Here is a 12,150-nt window from a genome sequence, read left to right on the forward strand (position 1 = left end):
TAAAGTGATATGGGATGTAAATACCACTAGAAATGAGAAATGTAGCAGATACTGTTTCTGCTCTCTCAATTCATAACCACTTACCACTTTTCTACCTACATTAGCACCTAGGAGGTGAGTAGAAAGTACCATTCACTACAGTTCCCCTTTTGGGATACCAGCATATGCTGTTTTCAAGCATGGCTGCCTGACATAGCCTTCTTTGGAGGTATCCCTTAGCCAATGAGTGACTCTTCAGTTTCTTTACCCTATGATAATTTTGAAGACCATATTTCATACTGTACCTGAAATTTCTCTCAAGAATTTAAGTTTCAGTAACTCAGTGCTGTAGCTGTCTCAATAGATGTTCCCTTACTGGTTATTTCAGTTTCAGTCATCACTATCACTATGTCCTTTGAACCTCCCACAGTAACCCCTTGTCCTTACTTCCTCACTCAGTGTTATCTTTGTGATGCAGAGGAGGGAGCGCTAGTAGACTAATATCACTACTGGTTGTAAAATCTAGCCTTTGATGCTGATAAATCATTCCCAACTCATTTTTTTTTTTCTGTGACATGCTTATCCTTATTCTAAACAGAGGGAATTTCTATAAAATTTTCTCTTAATTTACAAAGTTCGTTTTTCTAGGACTACCTATAATTTTCAAATAAAAATCCAAAAATAAAAGGAATCCTAATGACCTGTAGTAGCTGATGCTTTCTGTTCTAGTATAAATAAAGTTGGAATATGTTGTGATGGGATATTAAGTGCAGTTATAGGCAGTTCTGTCCTAAACAAAGTCACATTGGTGAGGTTGCAATCCCTAGCACCTCTACTGATGGTATGTAACAAGTATGGCTGGATGTCTTTCGAAACATCACATTCTAGTTTGATGAAATGACATTGTGATGAGTCTTTCTCTATGAAATTACTTGAAGTATATGCTCACTCTGTGAGTTTATGTTTACTAGTGATGTGAACGATACTCCCAGTCAAGGAGATCTAAGATCCCAGGCAGTGCCTTTGGTTATAAGTGTCATGTAGGGAAGTAAGAGCTACCTATCTAAAGAATTCATAAACCTTAAAATACAAGGGAGTGGCAGAAATGGATGTTAGTAATAAAGGAAAGAACATGCATCTTTACACAGTTTCTCATCCAAACCTATAATTTCTTCTCCATTTGCATTGGATTATTTTTGTCTGAAGGTGCAAACAGTTCTCAGAGAGAAATTCACTATCAGAATTGATTTTGAAATGAGAGGAATTCCTCTGACTTGTGAAAGTAGGGCTTAAAATGTGCTTGTTACTTGCTTCTTACTCTCATTGCACATGTCCTTTCAGGGTCAACAGACATTCTTGTTAGGGTATGAGCTTTGTGTTGCCTGTGAAAGAGCTTTAAACAGTCACTCTCTGTAACTGCTTACCTCTGCATCTTTCCATGTGTGAGACATGTGTACTCCTTTTCCAAGGTAGCTCAATAAACTTTTCCCTAAACTCTTACAGTAGCTCAAGCCCTTCAGAATGACTTCTAAATGGACTAGAGTAATGGAAAATAAATAAAAGAGAATCCATGCTTCCTGACCTTTGTGTCATCAAACTGTCAGCAAGCAGTATAGATTCAACATCTATCTGATTACAATATGGCCTCACACATGGCTAAATGGGAAGATTTCATAGAATTGTTTTTACATTCTTTGTTTAATATCCAACCTTTACAACAAGATATATCCCCAGTTGTTGATAAATGAGCTACTGAGGATCTTAGGATTCTACTTCCCACTCTCCTGAATGGCCACTGCTTAATTTATGGTAAATGCCATGCCTTATCTCACAGCTTTGCAGTTGGTGTGGGTTAATGGACTCCATTTAGCTGAGAAAAATTATGTTTCACATTATTATGTGCATCATTTCTCTGGTAAAACTAGAAGCAAAATATCATAAAAGAAAAGGAAAAGAAAAAAAAACAAAATGCAAAGAGAAAATGCACTTGCAGTTCTAAAAGAGATTACTGGTTTTATTTTATACCTTATCATAAATAAAATGGCTAATATTGTCTTAACTTCAGAGGTGACCTTACTATACTTCAAATAATGAAACAGAAATGATTTATGGTGATGCATTTCTGCTGTTACATTAGGACATGTATAAATGATGTGCAGAACTTCTTCACTGCATCAATTTGCTGGTGTTATCTAAAGGTGTAATACCGTATTCCTTTTGGCAGGCTATGTACTTGTGCTGTATAAAAATTACCTGAAGCCATTCTCAGAACAAAATATCCTCGAGGCACATTGAAATATAAGTACCAGCTGGAAAATATATGCAGCACTGAATTTTATTTAATGGAATTGAGCTTCTGATATAGTTATGCCTCACAGAAATCTTTATTAAAATGTAGGGAACAAAAAAAAACATCTATATGGTACTTATTAACTATCTAACTTCATTTTTACATTTTCCACCTTATTTCATTTTTTTTCTTAATTTTTTTTTATTTATTTATTTGAGAGTGACAGACACAGAGAGAAAGACAGATAGAGGGAGCGAGAGAGAATGGGCACGCCAGGGCTTCCAGCCTCTGCAAACAAAATCCAGATGTGTGTGCCCCCTTGTGCATCTGGCTAACGTGGGACCTGGGGAACCGAGCCTCGAACCGGGGTCCTTAGGCTTCACAGGCAAGCGCTTAACTGCTAAGCCATCTCTCCAGCCCAACCTTATTTCATTTTATCAATTTGCTTTATTTTGCTTGTGTATATGTAGTGTGTTCTGTGTGGTGATGGCAGCACGTATGTTGTATACACATGTATGTGCCCTTGTGATGGCCCATGTGCTCACCTGCAGTGGCTGGAACAGAAAATCTGTTATCCCACTCCATTGTTCTGAAGCTAGTTCATGTTTGAGCAGGAGTCTCTTCCTGATATTAGTGTTTGCTGCTTATTGTGATCCCAGGTGATTCCCTGGGCTCTGCTCCTCTTTGTGATACTAGGGTTACAGGAGCATGGAGCCATGTTCAACTGGTATTGTGAGTTCTCAGGATTTGAACATAGGCAGTTTCAGATTCTTTCAAGCCCTCAGGATTGCTCAGTAAGTACACTTAACTACTGAGCCATCTCTCCAGCCCTCATTTTCTAAATTCTAAATAATTAAATTCAAAATATACTTCAGTGTAGCTCTTAGGAGAGTTTAGGCAATGTGTTTTAACAGCCCAGTTTATACTTTTTTTTGTAATCTTTATTAACATTTTCCATGATTATAAAATATATCCCATGGTAATTCCCTCCCTCCCCACCCCCACACTTTCCCATTTGAAATTCCATTCTCCATCATATTACCTCCCCATTACAATCATTGTAATTACATATATACAATATCAACCTAATAAGTATCCTCTTCCCTTCCTTTATTTACCCTTTATGTCTCCTTTTTAACTTACTGGCCTCTGCTACTAAGTATTTTCCTTCTCACGCAGAAGCCCAATCATCTGTAGCTAGGATACACATATGAGAGAGAACATGTGGCACTTGGCTTTCTGGGCCTGGGTTACCTCACTTAGTATAATATTTTCCAGGTCCATCCATTTTTCTGCAAATTTCATAACTTCATTTTTCTTTACCACTGAGTAGAACTCCATTGTATAAATGTGCCACATCTTCATTATCCACTCATCAGTAGAGGGACATCTAGGCTGGTTCCATTTCCCAGCTATTATAGATTGAGCAGCAATAAACATGGTTGAGCACGTACTTCTAAGGAAATGAGATGAGTCCTTTGGATATATGCCTAGGAGTGCTATAGCTGGGTCATATGGTAGATCAATCTTTAGCTGTTTTAGGAACCTCCACACTGTTTTCCACAATGGCTGGACCAGATTGCATTCCCACCAGCAGTGTGGAAGGGTTCCTTTTTTTCCACATCCCCACCAACATTTATGATCATTTGTTTTCATGATGGTGGCCAATCTGACATGAGTGAGATGGAATCTCAATGTAGTTTTAATCTGCATTTCCCTGATGACTAGTGACATAGAACATTTTTTTAGATGCTTATATGCCATTCGTATTTCTTCCTTTGAGAACTCTCTATTTAGCTCCATAGCCCATTTTTTTGATTGGCTTGTTTGATTCCTTATTATTTAACTTTTTGAGTTCTTTGTATATCCTAGATATTAATCCTCTATCAGATATATAGCTGGCAAAGATTTTTTCCCATTCTGTAGCTTGCCTCTTTGCTTTTTTCACTCTGTCCTTTGCAGTGCAAAATCTTTATAATTTCATGAGGTCCCAGTGATTAATCTGTGGTTTTATTACCTGAGCAATTGGGGTTGTATTCAGAAAGTCTTTGCCAAGACCAATATGTTGAAGGGTTTCCCCTACTTTTTCCTCTAGCAGTTTCAGAGTTTCAGATCTGATGTTAAGGTCTTTAATCCATTTGGACTTAATTCTTGTGCATGGTGAGAGAGAAGAATCTATTTTCATCCTTCTGCAGATATATATTCAGTTTTCAAAACACCATTTGCTGAAGAGGCTGTCTCTTCTCCAATGAGTATTTTTGGCATTTTTATCGAATATCAGGTGGCTATAGCTACTTGGGCTTACATCTGGGTCCTCTGTTCTGTTCCACTGATCTACATGTCTGTTTTTGTGCCAGTACAATGCTGATTTTGTTACTATGTCTCTGTAGTATAGGTTCAAATCAGGTATGGTGATACCACCAGCCCCATTTTTGTTGCTCAGTATTATGTTAGATATTCGAGGTTTTTTGTGTTTCCAAATGAATTTTTGGATTGTATTTTTCTATTTCCATGAAGAAAGCCTTTGGAATTTTGATAGGGATTGCATTAAATGTGTAGATTGCTTTAGGTAAGATTGCCATTTTCACAATATTGATTCTTCCAATCCAGGAACAAGGAATGTTTCTCCACTTTCTAGTGTCTTCTGCAATTTCTCACTTGAATGTTTTAAAGTTCTCATTGTAGAGATTCTTTACTTCCTTGGTTAGGATTATTCCAGGTACTTTATTATTTTTTTTTTTTTGATGCAATTGTGAACGGGAGTGATTCTCTGATTTCATCCTCTGTGTGCTTTTTGTTAGCATATATGAAGGCTACTAATTTCTGTGTATTTATTTTGTATCCTGCTACATTGCTGTAGGTTTTGATCAGCTCTAACAGCTTGCTAGTAGAGTCTTTAGGGTCCTTTATGTATAGAATCATGTTATCTGCAAATAATGATAACTTGATCTCTTCCTTTCCAATTTGTATTCCTTTTATGTGTGTCTCTTGCCTTATTGCTATGCCTAAGACTTCCAAAAATATATTAAATAAAAGTGGGGACAGTGGAAATCCTTGTCTTGTTCTTTATTTTAGTGGAAAAGCTTCCAGGTTTTTCCCGCTTAGTAATATGTTGGCTGTAGGCTTGTCATAAATAGGCTTTATTATATTGAGATATGTTCCTTCTATTCCCAGTCTCTGTAGGACTTTTATCATGAAGGGATGTTGGATTTTGTCAAATGCTTTCTCTGCATCTAATGAGATGATCATGTGATTTTTGTCCTTCAATCCGTTTATGTAATGTATTACATTTATAGATTTGCATATGTTGAACCATCCCTGCATCTCTGGGATAAAGCCTACTTGGTCACGGTGAATGATCTTTTTGATATACTCTTGTATTCTGTTTGCCAATATTTTGTTGAGAATTTTTGCATCTATGTTCATAAGGGAGATTGGTCTGTAATTTTCTTTTTTTGTTTTATCTTTGCCTGGTTTTGATATCAGGGTGATGCTGGCCTCATGGAAGGAGTTTGGTAGAATTCCTTCTTTTTCTATTTCCTTGAATAGCTTAAGAAGCAATGTTGTTAGCTCTTCCTTGAAGGTCTGGTAAAATTCAGCAGTGAATCCATCTGGGCCTGGGCTTTTTTTAGTTGGGAGATTATTGATAACTGTTCGGATCTCCATGTTTGTTGTAGGTCTATTTAAGTGATTAATCTCATTTTGATTTAATTTAGGTAGGTCATATAAATCAAGGAAATCATCCATTTCTTTCAGATTTTCATACTTTGTGGAGTATATGCTTTTATAGTATGTCTCTATGATTTTTTGAATTTCTCTGGAATCCGTTGTGATGTTACCTCGTTCATCTCTGATATTATTAATTTGTGTCTCTTCTCTCTTTCTTTTGGTAAGATTTGCTAAGGGTTTATCAATCTTCTTTATCCTGTCAAAGAACCAACTCTTTGTTTCATTAATTATTTGGATTGGTCTTTTTGTTTCTACTTCATTAATTTCTGCCCTAATCTTTACTATTTCTTCCTGTCTACTGATTTTTGGTTTGCCTTGTTCTTCTGTTTCCAAGGCGTTAAGGCCAAGCATTAGGTCGTTTACTTGCGACCTTTCTAATTTCTTAATATGGGCACTTAAGACTATAAATTTACCTCTTAGAACTGCCTTCATTGTGTCCCAGAGATTTTGGTATGTTTTGTTCTCATTATTATTTGACTCTATAAATTTTTAATTTCCTTCTTGATTTCTTCATTGACCCATTCATCATTTAGTAGTGTATTGTTTAGTTTCCATGATTTTGTGTATGCTCTATAGCCTTTCTTGCTACTGATTTGTAGTTTAATTCCATTGTGGTCAGATAGAATGCAAGGAATTATTTCAATTTTCCTGAATTTGTTAAGATTTGCTTTGTGTCCTAATATATGGTCTATTTTAGAGAATGTTCTATGTGCTGCTGAAAAGAATGTATATTCTGCAGCCTTTGGATGAAATGTCCTGTATATATCTGTTAAGTCCATTCCTTCTATGACCTCATTTAGTCCAGATGCCTCTCTGTTTATTTTTTCCCAGGATGACCTGTCAATTGATGAGAGTGGGGTGTTAAAGTCACCCACCACCACTGTGTTTGGTGTTATCTGTGACCTTAGTTCTATTAGTGTTTGTTTGATGAATTTGGGAGCCCCCATGTTAGGTGCATATATGTTTAGGATTGTAATGTCCTCCTGTTGGAGTGTGCTCTTAATCAATATAAAGTGACCTTCCTTATCATTCTTGACTAACGTTGGACTAAAGTCTACCCTGTCCGATATTAGGATAGCAACCCCGGCTTGTTTTCTAGGCCCATATGCTTGAAACACCGTCTTCCAACCTTTCACCCTAGGATAATGTCTATCCTTTGTAGAAAGGTGAGTTTCTTGGACACAACAAATTGTAGGATCCTGCTTTTTAACCCAGTATGCAAATCTATGTCTTTTCCTTGGGGCATTGAGGCCATTGATATTAAGCATATTATTGAAAGGTGTGTATTTATGTTTGCCTTTTTTTTTTTTTTTTTGTGGTTCTGGTTCTACCTGTGCTCTCTTCTGTTAACTAATATTTGAGTATTGCTTGTTTTTTCTAGGTTCTTTATATGTGTGCTTTTTCTTTTCTTCAGCATGGAGGATTCTATCAAGTATTTTCTGTAGAGCTGGTTTTGTCTTCAAATACTCCTTTAACCTGCTTTTGTCATGGAATGTACTTATTTCTCCGTCTATTTGAATGGATAACTTTGCAGGATAAGTTAACCTTGGTTGACAGTTGTTATCTTTCAGAACTTGGAATATATCATCCCAAGCCCTTCTGGCTTTAAAAGTTTGTGTTGAATAATCTGCTGTAATCCTGATGGGCTTACTTTTGTAGGTAACTTGATTTTTCTCTCTAACTGCTTTCAATATTTTTTTCTTTGGTGTGTGTGTTTGGAAGTTTGATTATAATATGGCAAGAAGAGGTTCTTTCCAGGTTTTGTCTGGCTGGGGTTCTAATGGCTTCCTGTATCTGTATTGGCACCTCTTTCCCAATTTGGGGGAAAATTTTTTCTATGATTTTTTGAAGACACCTACTATGCCTTTGGATTGGAATTCTTCTCCTTCTACTATGCCCTGAATTCTAATATTTGATCTTTTCATAGTGTCCTGAATATCTTGAAATTCCCACTCATACTTTTCTATAAGTTTGTCTTTTTCTTTGTTGGCCTGTATTAGATCTGCCACCTGGTCTTCTAGCTTAGATATTCTGTCCTCTCTTTCATCCATTCTACTGGTGATATTTTCTACATCGTTTTTTATTTCATTAACTGTGTTCTTCATTGCTAGCAATTCTGACTGGTTTTTCTTTATTATTTCTATTTCCTTATTTATGTCTTGTATTGCCTTCTTTATTTCATGAAATTGGTGTCCTGCATCTTTCTTGAATCCTTTGATTTCCTCTTTAAGTTCCTCCTTGACTCCTTTGATTTGTTCTCTGACTCTTTGAACATATTTACAATCATTCTTTTGAAATCTTTTTCAGGCATTTCCTCTAACTCGTTCTCACTGGAGGTCATTTCGGATGCATTAATACTTTTAGGTGGATTTATATCATCTTGCTTTTTAGTGTTTCTTGTGTTATAATGTATATATTTTTGCATCTTGGATTAAGTTAATGCTTGGATTTTCTAGCCAGCTGAGTATTCTTAGCTGTATCAGTTGATTTGATATTATATATTTTCAGGGTAGGAGCTTAAGGTGTTAGATATAGCTCTTAAGACTCTGAGAGTATCTACAAAGGTGCTCCTAGGTGTTGAGTTTCCCTGCTATGGGAGTATTCAAATAGGCCGAGTGGAATAAAACACAGGTAGATTCTAAAAGTTAACTAAACACTGAACCCATTCAGTCAAAAACAGCCCCAAGTATGTATACCAGAGTAGTTATTATAACAACCAGATCCTCTATTAACATAGAGGTTAAGATTTCTGGTCTGTTGAGGGATCCCAGTCAGCTTGTGACCAAGTCAGACCCTTCCCTGGTGCAAACCCAGTTACCTTGGATGATTTTGGTCTCAGTCAAGTTGCTGCCTGGTCAGGCTGCTGTTCTGATTTCTGGAGCTGGGCACTGGCTTTTCCTGTGGGGCAAGCCAAGCCTGGCAACTGTGGCCCTGCAGATCAGCAACACCGCTGCTGGAACCGCTGATGCGAAAGCTGCCTCTGCTGGGTCTGTCAGCAGCTCAAGCTGCTGCTGCTGGGCTCACTGCTGCTGTTGCCTCTGCTGCTGCTGCTGCTATTGCTACCACTTCTGGAGCCACTGCTGTTGCTGAAGCTGCTGTTGCTGGGTCTGCTGTTGTTGCCGCTCTTGGGTCTGCTGCTGCGGGGTCTGCCACTGCTGCCACTCCTGGGTCTGCTGCTGCTGGGGCCGCTGGTACCGGTTCCGGAGCTGCTGATGTTGCTGCCAAACTCTGCTCCTGCTTGGGTCCCTCTGTCGGCTCAAGTTGGCATGGCCGGGTCCCGGACTGCTGTTCTGTTCACCGGAGCTGAGCTCAGGCAGTGGGGGAGGGGAGAGAGCCACAGCTACTCTGGTTCGCTCTCTGCTCCATGTGTTCTTCTACCTTGCGGTCTGCTCCTCCGTTGCTCACTGCTGCTCTCACTTCACGTTTCTTGAGTTGCGGAGAGCGCCGGTGTGAGGGGAATTTCCCGCACCTGGCTTTTCCTGCGGCTGGAGCCGAGGTTGGCGGCTTTCTGGTGCTCACCGCCACCGCTGCGGTTGGCGGAGCTGCTGGGGCCGCTTTTGCCGGCCTGTGCAGGCTCTGGATGCTCTGGATCTCTCCTACTTCTCCGCTGCTGCTTCAATTTCCTATACACCTCACTTTTTAGTAAAAGTGTGTATTTTGCTGAGATTTTTTGGTCTTTTTTCCCCTAGGCTGCTTTGGCATGGTAGCTACACCGCTATCTTCAAGTTTTGAACTCTTGAAAGACCAGTTTATTCTTTAAAATGATACAATAGTATCATATGCCATTGTATATTATTATTAAGTGACATAATGTTAAAAATATATAACATGAGCTGGGCATAGTGGCACACACCTTTAATCCCAACACTTGGAAAGCAGAGGTAGGAGAATTACCATGAGTTTGAGGCCATCCTGAGACTACATATTGAATTCCAGATCAGCCTGAGCCTACTTCAAAAATGTAACATACATCATTTACACACATAAATAAGCTTATATATACATATATAATAGAGCATTTATAATAGTAATTGGATTTTGTTAACATAATATATAAGTACCTGGGAACATTCATACCTTCAATTGTCAATTTCCTCTCTCTTTGTAAGAAATTAAAATACTGTTTTAGGCGGATGCTTTAAAGACATAAGGACACCCAACTTAGAGGGAAAATTGGTGAACACCGTGTATAGATAATACTGAGGAGCTAATTAAAAGCCCTTCAGCAAAATTCACTTAACTTGCAAAATAGGAAATAATACATTTTTTGACTGTGTTTGTGTCTCTGCTAGAAATTATTGACTTAGATGTTTCTATAATAACCTGATGAAGACGAATTTCCAGGGAAGTACTGAAAATGTAGTCTTTCATTTTTGGAATGCTCTAAATATATACTGGGTGTTATGTTATGTTGTAACTTTTTTTTCTTCAGAAAAAATAGGCAGGCTTAAGGTAATCAGCAAACTGTAATTTTAAACTGGGTGTAGTGGCCCACGCCTTTAATCCCAGCACTTGGGAGGCTGAGGTAGGAGGATCGCCATGAGTTCAAGGCCACCCTGAGACTTCATAGTGAATTCCAGGTCAGGCTGAGCTATAGTGACAGACTCTACCTCAAAAACAACAACAACAACAACAAAGTAATGTTAAGTGTACAACATAGTTTTAAGTTTGATATAATTAGCTTTAATTCCAATAATTCTTCAGGTCTATTGGTTTAGACACCCTGGAGAACTGATTACTTGTGTCTCAAATTAAATGAATATTAACATTTTTATTTATGGTGTTGGTTGGCTGTGTTTTGTTTAGGAGTAAAAAATTATGCACCTTTGCATTCATTATCTGATTATTCAGATATAAATAATAAAGTCATTAATATGGGCTGTTGGGTTTCCACTGCATTAGTAGGTTTGCAACTTTTTAGAAGAGTGAAAATTCTGAAAAGTTTAAGTTAGTCTCCTATTCATACCTAACACTTTGTATAGTTACAGCATCATTTATAACATTCGTTAAGTTAAGTTTTAGATTTATATATTTACTAAAGTATTACATGTGTTCAGTGTATATGTAATAAAATTAAATTGGATAAGAATTGAAAATATTGGCAAAACTTGCTATAAAAAATAAAAATCCCCCTTTACCAACTTGGGCCCAGCAGAATGGCACCTGCACATAAGAGGGGGAAGAAAAATAAGGACCATTCTGTCATCAAAGAGATGGTGACACGAGCATACACCATCAATATTCACAACCTCATCCATGGAGATGGCTTCAAGAAGAAGGTCCCTATGGCCGTCAAAGTGATCTGGAAGTTTTCCATGAAGGAGCTGAGGACTCCAAATGTGCACACTGATACCAGTCTCAACCAAGTTGCCAGAGCCAAGGGAAGAAAGATTGTCCATATCTGTGTACCATTGTTCAGGAATGGAATGAGGATGTAGATTCATCAAACAAGCTTTATGCTTTAGTGACATATGTCCCTGTTACCATGTTCACAAGTCTACAGACAGTAAAATGGTGGCTTAGGAGCCACACCAAACCAGCTTAGGGAAGGATATAAGCAAAACCCAAGCAAAATACACACTTCTTCTGAAAAGTGAAGGAGTAGAGTTTATTCTGAGACACAGCTAATGAAGCTTAAGAGATCAAGACCCACTAGAAAGGAGTAAAATGGCTAGAGTCCCACAAAGGCAATCCCAGTTACAATCCACGGTCCACCCAGGGCAGTCCCACCAGGTGCACCAGGTGGCAACAGCAGCAGCAGAGACCAAGCAATAGATTTTTCAACTCCATCAGTGTTCTGACAAAGTTAAGAAACCTGAAGGAAAGACAGCTGAGATCAACTAAAGAGTTCTGAAATTTGCAGAAAAATGGATGGATCTGGAAAGAATTATGCTAAGTGAGGTAACCCAGGTCAAGAAAGCCAAGCACCACATGTTCTCCCTCATATGTGGATCCTAGCTACAGATGATTGGTCTTCCACGTGAGAAGGAACATACTTAGTAGCAGAGGCCAGTAAGTAAAAAGGAGATATAAAGGGAAGAGAAAGGAAGAGAGGAGGGTACTTAATAGGTTGGTATTGTATATATGTAAGTACAATGATTGTGATGGGGAAGTAATATGATGGAGAATGGAATTTTAAAGGGGAAAGTGGT

The 12,150-nt window shown here is 38.1% G+C and overlaps 1 pseudogene; it reads left to right on the forward strand.

Annotated features, from left to right (window-relative positions):
* The first annotated feature begins 11,154 nt into the window (after positions 1 to 11,154).
* Positions 11,155 to 11,543, forward strand: LOC101606094 (annotated as a pseudogene).
* Positions 11,544 to 12,150: the final 607 nt, after the last annotated feature.

The sequence above is a fragment of the Jaculus jaculus genome, chromosome 7 (assembly GCF_020740685.1).
Source record: "Jaculus jaculus isolate mJacJac1 chromosome 7, mJacJac1.mat.Y.cur, whole genome shotgun sequence".
Lineage (NCBI taxonomy): Eukaryota > Metazoa > Chordata > Mammalia > Rodentia > Dipodidae > Jaculus > Jaculus jaculus.